The sequence below is a fragment of the Lactuca sativa genome, chromosome 9 (genome assembly GCF_002870075.4).
Source record: "Lactuca sativa cultivar Salinas chromosome 9, Lsat_Salinas_v11, whole genome shotgun sequence".
Taxonomy (NCBI): Eukaryota; Viridiplantae; Streptophyta; class Magnoliopsida; order Asterales; family Asteraceae; genus Lactuca; species Lactuca sativa.
In genome coordinates, this window is record NC_056631.2 from 174,416,841 (window position 1) to 174,429,095 (window position 12,255).

The 12,255-nt window shown below is 37.2% G+C and overlaps 2 long non-coding RNA genes across 18 annotated transcripts; one reads left to right on the plus strand and one right to left on the minus strand.

Annotated features, from left to right (window-relative positions):
- Window positions 1-2,365: 2,365 nt before the first annotated feature.
- Window positions 2,366-8,201, plus strand: LOC111917002 (uncharacterized). Of its 15 annotated transcripts, XR_008227285.1 has the most exons (9): window positions 2,366-2,583; window positions 2,787-3,160; window positions 3,259-3,352; window positions 3,474-3,608; window positions 4,109-4,203; window positions 4,521-4,779; window positions 5,085-6,422; window positions 6,524-7,175; window positions 7,556-8,201. It is a non-coding gene; the product is annotated as an uncharacterized LOC111917002 (long non-coding RNA). The 15 variants fall into 15 exon arrangements; XR_008227282.1 differs by adding an exon at window positions 3,834-4,024 and having other exon boundaries at window positions 2,787-3,608; XR_008227280.1 differs by adding an exon at window positions 3,834-3,994 and having other exon boundaries at window positions 2,787-3,608.
- Window positions 8,202-8,298: 97 nt separating this feature from the next.
- On the minus strand, window positions 8,299-11,070 carry LOC111917003 (uncharacterized). 3 transcript variants are annotated; one of them, XR_002858751.3, is made up of 6 exons: window positions 10,817-11,069; window positions 10,084-10,735; window positions 9,237-9,703; window positions 8,959-9,038; window positions 8,774-8,873; window positions 8,299-8,683 (listed from the first exon to the last, which is right to left on the minus strand). It is a non-coding gene; the product is annotated as an uncharacterized LOC111917003 (long non-coding RNA). The 3 variants fall into 3 exon arrangements; XR_006186749.2 differs by having other exon boundaries at window positions 8,299-8,873; window positions 8,959-9,121; window positions 10,817-11,070; XR_002858750.3 differs by having other exon boundaries at window positions 8,299-8,873; window positions 10,817-11,067.
- Window positions 11,071-12,255: the final 1,185 nt, after the last annotated feature.

Consider the following 12,255-nt stretch of genomic DNA (forward strand, 5'->3'; position numbering starts at 1 on the left):
CGACGAGTCAGGTCGCGTAGTCCCAAACCCTTCGAGTTAAGACTCGAGTCAGCGAGTCGAGCAAGGACTCAGTGTGTTGGACAGGACAGGAATCGGGAATCAGTAGACTCGGCGAGTCAAGACGTGATTAGAAGGACTTCGAGCATAAGAACTCGCCGGGTCAGTAAGTGGACTCGGCGAGTAGGGTTGACCTGGAAGGTTGAATTTGACCAAGACTTTGACTTGGACTAGAGTTAGCTTGGTTGACTGTCGGGGTTCAGTTAGACTAAGTGTTGCATTGATATTGATAGCTCAGGAAGCAAGTAGAGCAGGAGTTCAGTGAGTGGTCGGGCAGCAGCTAGTGGGATCATCAGCAAGATCAGCCAGTACAGGTGAGTTTCCCTTAGTGTGAATGGGTCTAGGGCCACAATGTCGGCTCATGTAGTTACGAGTAGAAGTCCCGGGGGTTAGCCCTAGGCACAGTATGCTAATATAATTTTAAGGACGAGGTCCGGTAATAGCAGGCGGGTACCCAAGGAATGGTTTATGTGATACTTTGTACTTGTTGTTTGTGTGATACTTGTATGTGCCTGGTAGGGAGGTGGGTGTGGGCGAGGTCCCGTACCTTACCAATACCAGAGTGTGGATGGTGTTCCACATCTCATTAGCAGGTGATCAGGGGTGAGGCCCAAGTTAGGAAAGGGTGAGTGTGGGCTAGGCCCGTATCTCACTATCAGTAGGAGTATGGACGGGGTTCCATGGCTTGTCAGTAGCAGAATAAGGGCGAGGCCCAGGATAGGCGAGGCCTTTGAATAGAATCTTGTTAGCAGATGTTTAGCTTATGTGTCGTGATATGATTATGTGCTATTATGTGTTAGTGGGCGAGGCCCTATGGCAGGCAGGGCCTAAGTAAAACATATCTGTGACCGAGCGGGGCTCGAAGCCAGGCGGGGCCTGGAGCGGCGGGGCCGTTGTAGCGGGCGAGGCCCGAGGTAGGGGCGAGGCCCAGAATAGCGGGCGTGGCCCAGTATTTGCAGTATGTGTTAGTTGCAGCTAGATAGAGGGCGTGGCCCAGTATGTGCAGTGTGCAATTATGTGCATGGTATGTGGTAGGGTGGGGAACTCACTAAGCTTCATGCTTACGGTTTTCAGTTTTGGTTTCAGGTACTTCCGGTAGCTGATGATGGAGCTCGGGGTGATCGCATGGCACACACCATAGGATTGTCAACCTGGGAATGTTTTACTCTGATATTAAACATGTGTTTTGAAAGTTATTACTTGATTATGTTTTGAATCGATGACTTTACTTGAGTAATGTTTTATTTAAAAGCAATTTTTTTTAGTCTTAAATTTTGGGTCGTTACACCCACTCACTCCTGTCCCCTGAGGGCAAAAGCTAGAAATGGAATCTCCCTCCCTGATGGATCCCTGAACTTCATAAGGATCGGGCTCTAGACAAGCCCCAATCTGTCCTGAAACTATCCCGACCCTAAAGGCCTTAAGATGACTGTCCATAAGCTCCACGATGGCCTCTCTAACCGAACCGAAAAACACTGGAGTCTGATCAATGATGTTGCGCAATATCTCTGTGGAAATGAAATCCCTCATCTGATCATCAAGCTGCCCGACTCCAGAGCCTGAGCCAGATCCCTCCCCGGTACCTGAACTGCTAACTGGTAACTCGCGCAATGTCACCATGCTGAAAATATAACACTTCCTGATCAATATACACACCGCTGCTGAGGGATCTCTCACACACTCTACAAGTTCCCTGGTCTTGTCTCGGCCCCTCTTGGTTCGAGTACGGATCCTCTGTTTTCAGTAGTACGGGCCCATACTACCTTCCACTTATATCCGTACTTTCCTCAATAATTACCTCAACTCCACTTAGTCGCTCTCCTGCTACTGATCTCTGCTACTACCTTCCTAGGCTTGCCCTAGGGAACCTCAGACTCCACCCAATCTAGTCCTCAGCTGCTGAAGGCCTCCTTGTAATGCCAATTAGCCACCACCTAAATACCATCACATGCAATGAGGCTCGGATAATCCTTCGAGTAAAAGAATCGTCCCTACAACGGTTAGACTCAGACAAGAACTACGCAATAGGGTCAAATCCGGCACTCTGATATATATATATATATATATATATATATATATATATATATATATGTATATCTATACTACTATATAAAAGAAATCTAACTATTTTTATAAATAGATTGAATAAAATAATAATATTTTTTTAAGACGTTCAAATCATTAAGCTAGAGGTCTAAGTACTTATTAATAAAATAATAATATTTTTTAAATAGTACAAAACATGAAAAACAAAGTACAATTAACCTATGCATCATGTTTGACCCAGTTCCTTACTCCAAACGATGAGTTGTGAAAAAGCTAAGATCCCGGATAAAATCTTTTCAGTTCGTGCCCCCTTCCCTTATATCCGTTCTTCTTCTCCTCGCATCGCCGCAGCTATTGAAAATGGGATCGTATGGGACAACGTGTACTTCGTCAGGATCGCTCAATGCAGTTACGAATATGAACAAACATTTTCTTTCTTGCCTCTTCTTCCTTTGTGCATTTCGTTGTTGTCTTGAACAGGTTAGTCTCTTCAATTTTGCTTTTTACAGAATGGTATTTCGTTAAATTAAATCTGAATGGTATAATCATTGTTAAATTAATTCACTTAAATTTGAATCTTTCATCTATTATCGATCTGATTAGATTGATCTTCCGACCTAATATGGAACCTTTTCATTTGTACTTGAGTTCAATATTTGAATTTTAATATCTTTTTGATACAGGTACTCCCTTTTCTCTTTATCTCCTTGAAACCATATCCCACAGCTGTGAAAATATATGCACACAGCGATAGAAAATATGAAGGCATATATGGGTGGTTTTCTTTCACATACGAAGGCGTATCTGGGTTTTGCTCTCTTTTAATTCAAAATTCCTTTCACACTCGACGTTATCACTCTTGATTTTACATAAGAAACAAGTCTTAACCATACGTTTGTATCATTATTGGAGATTTTTTTGTTCTTTTTTGCAAGAGCAAATAGAGTTTCCAGGAGAGTGAAACCCTTCCTAGATGTGCAATATGATTGAACAAGCAGGGTGGATCATTTTATGGATGTTTTCATAGTTGCAACTCGAGTCGTAGGAATGAGAAAAGGTTGCACACCAAGTGTTTGATAATAATCCCCAATCAAATTGCATATCAAATGGCAAGTTCAGTGTTGCTTGGTCTTACTTTTACCCATATAAATTCAGGACCTCTTCAGGACCAAAGTTAGCCTCACCATCCAACATAATATTTGATGTGCATGAAAGCAGAAAACAACAAACAACCACATGTATTTTTTAGGTGATGATTCAATGTAAATCTTCAAGATATTAGGAAGATTTTAGCCAATTTTTTGTGTTAAAAAGAGTTTTTTTTTCTCATAAAAATGGTTATTAAACTGGAAGTTGGAATGAAAATGCAGGTCCTGAATAGATTGTTGATTTCACTTTCTACTGATTTTGCTCTTGGTTTGGTTTTGTTGCATGTTTCTACCCATATTTACATGCTACTTACATATATGACAAGTAATTTGAAGACTTCACCCAGGATCTTCAAGGTATTTCTCCACTTCATCTTCTCTCTAATTTACCATTCTTTAGTGTGTTTAACTATTTATGTGAGAAATAGTCTCGATTGTATGTATGACATTGGCTGCCTTTTAAAAGGCATAAAAACAAGGCATGCATGTATTCCTTAAAAAGTTTTATTTAGGTTTTTTTTATTTGAGTAAAAGGGCCATTCTACAACATAATTAGTGCTAACCTTGGTATTTTGTGTATAGGGTCGTCTAGGAATCAATCATGGGCATCTTAATAGATGAGTAGTAAGACATCAGAAATTACTGGTTGATGATGTGTTTGAAATAGAGAGAGGGGCTACTGAGTTTTCTTATTTTAAGGAGAAACTGGTTAATTAATCTAGGAACTCGAGTAAAAGAGTCAGGTCTGATTCAGTTTTTAAAAATGTTTTAAGGTTGATGTTTTTTTTGTCATTTTTTATTGACTTAATTGAGGTCTGATGTTGAAGATCTGATTCTAATGTTTTTTTTTTTTGTAGTTGATGTCAGGTCTGATGCAGTATTGGGACTAATAGAATTTGAATTTGAGATTCCATTCCTTGGAGTATTTTGTTGCCAAATGGTTAGATGTCAGGTATGATGCCCCTTCTTGATCTGCTTGGTTGTTGTTGTTAATGTTAAAAAATTTCTAGAGTAATGACCTTTGTGCCCTTAGATGTCATTTACAACTATAAGGGGTATTCTTGGTTTGATTTTTCCTTTGGAGTTGTCTAAGTCTTAACAATGGTAGGTGCTACTGGTTGTAAACACCGATTAATGGAAAACAACAATGGCATCGCATTTATCTTTGCCCCACAAAACTTATTTCCTATTTCCTTTTGCTTTCCTCTACGGCCAAGAAATCGACAACGCTTCTCTTCTTTTTATTTTCTTAATGGTTTGAGCTTGCAGGTGGTTTGTTCTCGGTTTTTTAAGGTGGTTTTAATGGCGATGATGGAACCGGTTGGCTATGGTGGTTAGTGACGGTGTGATGTAGGTGGTGTTCCGACTAGGAGTGGGTCTCGATAGAGGTGCTTGGTGATGATGATAACAGCTGGTGTTGTTGGCGGTATAAGGTGGCGATAGTGGCAGGTTTTTAATGGTGCTGGAACAGTGGTTTTCTAGCAAGTGTGTTTCTCGGTGGGGAAGAAAGTGGTTGGAGATAACTATGGTGGGTTATGATTTCCCCTTTATTTTTAATCAAATTGTCGTGAGTACGTGAATGCATTGATTGTTGTGGGGCAGAATTTTATGAAAATGAAATATTAGTTGAGGCTCTTAAATATTTGGAACATGCTATAACTAAGTAATGATATTTTCCAGATTTATTGGCGGAGTCTTCGTTATCATTAAAAAAATCCATTTTGGTATTCATCTTTGTTTGTGGTAGTAGGTGCCTATATATCCCTGTGTGTGCGTGTTCCTGGCTGTTTTCTTGTTTTCTGTTGCTAAAAGCTTTGTGTTATTGTTCTCAAGGACTCAGAGGCTTCATTGAGAGCATCAATCTTGTTTTGCTTCAATCCAGCATCTATGGGTGGTTTTTATGTATATTTCAAAAGAGATCTGGAGTTTTTCCTCAGTTGCAGCAAGTGAAGTATGATTGTAACAAATGTTGAACAGTTTTAGAACCTTTTATCCAAAATTCATACTCAGAAGTGAGAGTTGGGTCATGCCCCGCCGCTTTGCGCGGGTAGACGGCTAGTATATATATATATATATATATATATATATATATATATATATATATATATATATATATATATATATATATATCTTTACTATCTTATAAAAGAAATCTTACTATTTCTAAAAATAAATTTATTATAATAATATTATTTTTTAAGACGTTCAAACTATAAAACTAATAGTACAACAACCTACAAATATAATAATATTATAATTTCAATCAATTCATATCTTTGACTCGGCTCTTGTATCTTTCCCTAATTTCTCTGTTGTTTCTTATCTTGAAAGCGCTCTTCAAAACCAAATTATCATTTAAGTTCCTGGTCAATTCGCTTAATTTAAAATTTAAAAAGCACACATCTTCAAATACGATCAAACTACATGGTATCTCAAACCCTAAATTCAACTCTCTCAAACCTGACAACGAACTTCACCACCGCCTCACAGCCGTCAGGAACCATCTCCCATTCTCCACTCTCAGTGTTGTTGCATCTTTGATACAGAGAAATAGTAGTTAGTACCGTGGAGCTGAAAAAGCACGCTTCCACCACTTCCCACGTCAACTTGTATCCTACCATGCTTCCCTTTTCTGGCATTCCACCACACTTCCATAGTTCTACTATCGATGCCACCAATATCACCTTACTCTTTCTCTTTCTACTAGAAACGCATAGTCTACCCCCTTCAATATCGTTGATGGTTCTCTAGCTCCGATACCGGAAGACGTCGAATCGCCTCCAGCAACGACGACTGCCTATGGTGGTGGTCCCCTTTTCCTTTTCATTCCTATTGGACCTCTGGTTCCCATCTCTTGATTTCTTCTCCATATATATCACTTCCCACTATAACTCTTATTTTATTTCAAAATCCAAACCCTATGAAATAGAAAACTCTACTTGGATGATAACAGTAAGTTCAAGCTTTATTTTATTTTGATATTTGTGGGTTTCAAATTATGGTTCTTGCTCCGCTTCTAAGACGCATGGCTTCACACTAATTTCTCCAATGTCGATCACCTACTTCACTTCTTTTTTATTTATTTATTTTTTTTTTCTGAATTTGTGTTATTCACAAACAAGCTATAGATGGTCAATCAAGATGAACAAGCAAGACTTCATGAATTTAGAGGTACTAATTTTAACCTCCTCGCACAGCTCCTTCATTTTCTGTTGATTACGCGCTGTTTTAACGGTTTTCCCCCTGTTTTAACGGTTTTCTCCCTTTCACAGCTGATGCGAAAGCTATTTTGAAGGGCTGAGTCAAGGATGATTACGAGGATGATGCTTCACTCTCTGTGGATGAATTGTACATATAGATGTACCCATTTTTGCTTCTTTGAGGTTTGTGATTTTTCTTTTCGTATGTAGTGATGAGCGGTGTAACCTCGATTAAAGGAAAAAGGATGGGGCTGAGGGACTTAGCTGGACTTCAAAGCTTCTTCCCCATAAAGATCGTAGATCTGACGCTTCTTAAGGTCGCTTAACACATCATACGCTTCAGAAATCTGCTTGAATTTGGCTTCCTCTTCTCCTTTGTTACTGCTAGGGTTTCTGTCCGGGTGCCAAATCATGGCGAGACGACGGTAGGCTTTTTTTAGGTCTTCATCACTAGCATTTCTGTAATCCATTGTATGATTTTCACTATAAGGATTTTGATTTCAAAAATATTACATCTTCACCACCTCCGACATTAAAAATTTTTAGAGATGCAGAGGAGAAATCATTGAGAAGATTGATGGAATTAGAATCTGAGAAAAGTTTGAGTTTAATCAAGATACCAAAGAGAACGAGAAAGAGGAAGATGGTTAATATGTAAATATTGGATGGTAATAAGGGCAAAGATGCAGAATGGATTCATCGTCAAATGTCTAGGAGTTCATAGGTACTTCCATTGACTTCTTCTCCTTCAAAAAGAGGTTATGATATTTGATATTATTTTATTTCTTCTTTTGTAATAGTTGAATTTACAGAAGATGTTCACATCCGATTCAACAATTAGGGTTTACTTTTCAAATATATTTTTGTTATGATTTTTTCCAAATTTGAAATTGGAAATCTGGTAATCAAAGTACCTGTAGGTAATTGGAACATTCTATCCGCTTGATTTTTCTTTCAATTCCACTTTCATGATCATTGATGAATCAATTACTTGCATACATAAAGTAGCTCTCTAGGTTCGATTTCTATTTGTTGATTTCTTTGCTTGCTTTATAACGTTCTCTTCCTTTCTGGTCTCCATTTCTCTATTTTGTTGGATTACAGAAAACCTCAAAAGGGGTGAAGGAGAAAGCTCCATCTTTACAAGAAAACAGGATTAGAGAATCTATAGAATGTTCTAAAATGGGAAACCGGTTACATGTTAGCAAACATCATGAAAGAAAAACAAGTGCCATAGCTTACAAGAACCAAAGGTCAGAAAATATGGCACATAAAGTTGGTGATATCGTTAAACACAGTAGTAATCTGCCTGACTATCTCCAGTGTGGGGGCAAAACTGGAAATATCAATTTTAAAGAGACAACTTCATTAAATTGAAACCCAATTGAAGCTTCAAAGCCGAAACAGATGTTATAGGCTTCGTGATGAAGAAGATGGTGAATTTCATGTTGATGTCGGGTAAGATCATTTGTCCTTTGTTTTACAAACGATCATGAAACACTGTTTTATCTTTTATATTTAAAGGATCAAGAAACTTATGAATGCCATAAATTTTATTTTTTTAGGAGTAGTTTGCTTACTATTGCAGCTGAAAACCAGCCATCTTAGGATAATGAAGATGTAGTTGTTAACACCTAAGTTTTTTTAGTAGATTTATTTGATGTTGGATTTTTTATGGTTGTCTTTCTTTGGATTGTTTCAAATAAGTTAACAACTAAGCTTTTTTAGTAGATTTGTTTAATGTTGGAAATTTTATGGTTGCCTTTCCTTAGATTGTTTCAAATAAGTTACATGTTTTTATGGTCTTGTTTTTCCTTTGATTGTTTCAAATATTGGGTCTTGACTTGAGGTGTAGCTAAATAACTAATTTATTCAAAGCCATGTGAGAATATCTATGCTAAGTTACTGCTATACAGGGATTTCATTTATCTTTGGAAAGGGATCCCATGATTAAGAAGTGCAAGTACCTATCCATCTTTGTGTTTTTCTCACATAACCTACCATATGAAATCTTATCACAACATCATAATGCATCCGATGCACAACATTGTTATTTTATGTAAAACTAAACCTAGAATTTGAAATAAAATAATGTAAAATGTTTAATATCTTATGACAATAACTAACATGCTCGACAATGCACTTTGTATTGGTTGATGCGACAAAAGTATTGGCAGCAATATTGGCGAAACTTTCACGACTACATATGTGCTTCTTTTGGTCTTTGGAAAGCTTCATGTCGAAAGAATGATTTTTAAATAACTATCAAGTGGTTTTTAATCATTTAAAGATACAACATATAAGATAGTTGATTGTTGGTACCATAAAAACACAACCAAGCTCATTAACTTTGTTGTTTTGCATCTTTGATTATTGAAAATTTATTGAAGTAGAACACTTTAGCCAACCCACTTCAATGAACCTATAAATGCATATAAACCCACAAAATATTCATCAGAAAGATGAGCCTTTAAACGAATAAGAAAAATTAACAACAAAATCCAAACCTTTAAATCGAAAAAATATAAAGAAATTATGGTTTCGAGGTGGCTGATGGTGACGAAGGTGTTGGTAGGTTGCGAGGAGGCTGCAAGGTTGAAGATGTGAATGAGTAATAGTGTAGAATGACTCAGTTTTATTCTGTGTTTAAGTAGAAATTGGTGGCAACATCTAAAGGAGGGGAAAATAACAAAGAAAAAAATTTAATTAAGCCCTAAATTTACCAAAAAAAAAAAGGAATCATACAAATACAGAGGAGACGAAAAATCAAGGAACTGATTATCACCTTTAACACAACGATAGTCCTGAGAAGGAATCGTGAACGTGGACTTCTAAACAACACAATAACCGTAGAAAACATAAGAAAAGAAGTAGAAGGTCGATTCAAATTTGGAGCATCGATTGTCGATTCCGGTATTGCATGTGCCGCCGGAAGGACGATCCTTAAATGTCGATATCCTAAGAAGCTTCAATTGGGTTTCAATTTAATGAAGTTGTCTCTTTAAAATTGATATTTCCAGTTTTGCCCCCACACTGGAGATAGTCAGGCAGATTGCTACTGTGTTTAACGATATCACCAACTTTATGTGCCATATTTTCTGACCTTTGGTTCTTGTAAGCTATGGCACTTGTTTTTCTTTCATGATGTTTGCTAACATGTAACCGGTTTCCCATTTTAGAACATTCTATAGATTCTCTAATCCTGTTTTCTTGTAAAGATGGAGCTTTCTCCTTCACCCCTTTTGAGGTTTTCTGTAATCCAACAAAATAGAGAAATGGAGACCAGAAAGGAAGAGAACGTTATAAAGCAAGCAAAGAAATCAACAAATAGAAAGCGAACCTAGAGAGCTACTTTATGTATGCAAGTAATTGATTCATCAATGATCATGAAAGTGGAATTGAAAGAAAAATCAAGCGGATAGAATGTTCCAATTACCTACAGGTACTCTGATTACCAGATTTCCAATTTCAAATTTGGAAAAAATCATAACAAAAATATATTTGAAAAGTAAACCCTAATTGTTGAATCGGATGTGAACATCTTCTGTAAATTCAACTATTACAGAAGAAGAAATAAAATAATATCAAATATCATAACCTCTTTTTGAAGGAGAAGAAGTCAATGGAAGTACCTATGAACTCCTAGACATTTGACGATGAATCCATTCTGCATCTTTGCCCTTATTACCATCCAATATTTACATATTAACCATCTTCCTCTTTCTCGTTCTCTTTGGTATCTTGATTAAACTCAAACTTTTCTCAGATTCTAATTCCATCAATCTTCTCAATGATTTCTCCTCTGCATCTCTAAAAATTTTTAATGTCGGAGGTGGTGAAGATGTAATATTTTTGAAATCAAAATCCTTATAGTGAAAATCATACAATGGATTACAGAAATGCTAGTGATGAAGACCTAAAAAAAGCCTACCGTCGTCTCGCCATGATTTGGCACCCGGACAGAAACCCTAGCAGTAACAAAGGAGAAGAGGAAGCCAAATTCAAGCAGATTTCTGAAGCGTATGATGTGTTAAGCGACCTCAAGAAGCGTCAGATCTACGATCTTTATGGGGAAGAAGCTTTGAAGTCCAGCTAAGTCCCTCAGCCCCATCCTTTTTCCTTTAATCGAGGTTACACCGCTCATCACTACATACGAAAAGAAAAATCACAAACCTCAAAGAAGCAAAAATGGGTACATCTATATGTACAATTCATCCACAGAGAGTGAAGCATCATCCTCGTAATCATCCTTGACTCAGCCCTTCAAAATAGCTTTCGCATCAGCTGTGAAAGGGGTAAAACCGTTAAAACAGCGCGTAATCAACAGAAAATGAAGGAGCTGTGCGAGGAGGTTAAAATTAGTACCTCTAACTTCATGAAGTCTTGCTTGTTCATCTTGATTGACCGTCTATAGCTTGTTTGTGAATAACACAAATTCAGAAAAAAAAAAAATAAATAAATAAAAAATAAGTGAAGTAGGTGATCGACATTGGAGAAATTAGTGTGAAGCCATGCGTCTTAGAAGCGGAGCAAGAACCATAATTTGAAACCCACAAATATCAAAATAAAATAAAGCTTGAACTTACTGTTATCATCCAAGTAGAGTTTTCTATTTCATAGGGTTTGGATTTTGAAATAAAATAAGAGTTATGGTGGGAAGTGATATATATGGAGAAGAAATCAAGAGATGGGAACCAAAGGTCCAATAGGAATGAAAAGGAAGAGGGGACCACCACCATAGGCAGTCGTCGTTGCTGGAGGCGATTCGACGTCTTCCGGTATCGGAGCTAGAGAACCATCAACGATATTGAAGGGGGTAGACTATGCGTTTCTAGTAGGAAGAGAAAGAGTAAGGTGATATTGGTGGCATCGATAGTAGAACTATGGAAGTGTGGTGGAATGCCAGAAAAGGGAAGCATGGTAGGATACAAGTTGACGTGGGAAGTGGTGGAAGCGTGCTTTTTCAGCTCCACGGTACTAACTACTATTTCTCTGTATCAAAGATGCAACAACACTGAGAGTGGAGAATGGGAGATGGTTCCTGACGGCTGTGAGGCGGTGGTGAAGTTCGTTGTCAGGTTTGAGAGAGTTGAATTTAGGGTTTGAGATACCATGTAGTTTGATCGTATTTGAAGATGTGTGCTTTTTAAATTTTAAATTAAGCGAATTGACCGGGAACTTAAATGATAATTTGGTTTTGAAGAGCGCTGTTCAAGATAAGAAACAACAGAGAAATTAGGGAAAGATACAAGAGCCGAGTCAAAGATATGAATTGATTGAAATTATAATATTATTATATTTGTAGGTTGTTGTACTATTAGTTTTATAGTTTGGACATCTTAAAAAATAATATTATTATAATGAATTTATTTTTAGAAATAGTAAGATTTCTTTTATAAGATAGTAAAGATATATATATAAATCTTGCTATTTCTAAAAATAGATTTAAAAACGTTTAAAACTTTTAGTTGAAAGTACAATAAACCAATGCATATCTTTACTTCTCTAATTTATCTGTTTCCCTAATTATCTATTTTCTTCTCTTTGACTCCTTAATCAACTTGGAGAACGGTGATTGACCAATTCTAAGCACAGATCAAGGAAGTATAGTTACATTTATTTTGAATTCCAAAATTCTCGTCTCTTAAATGATGAACACCACACACACTCTCTTTCATCTTTTCTCTCAATAGTCGAACGCTCCGCCCAGGTTGATCGCCATGATCAGTTAACAACCACAACAATATCATCTTTAGCCTAATGATGACATTGCCACCCAAGATATGTACCTTTGTTTCCCTCAT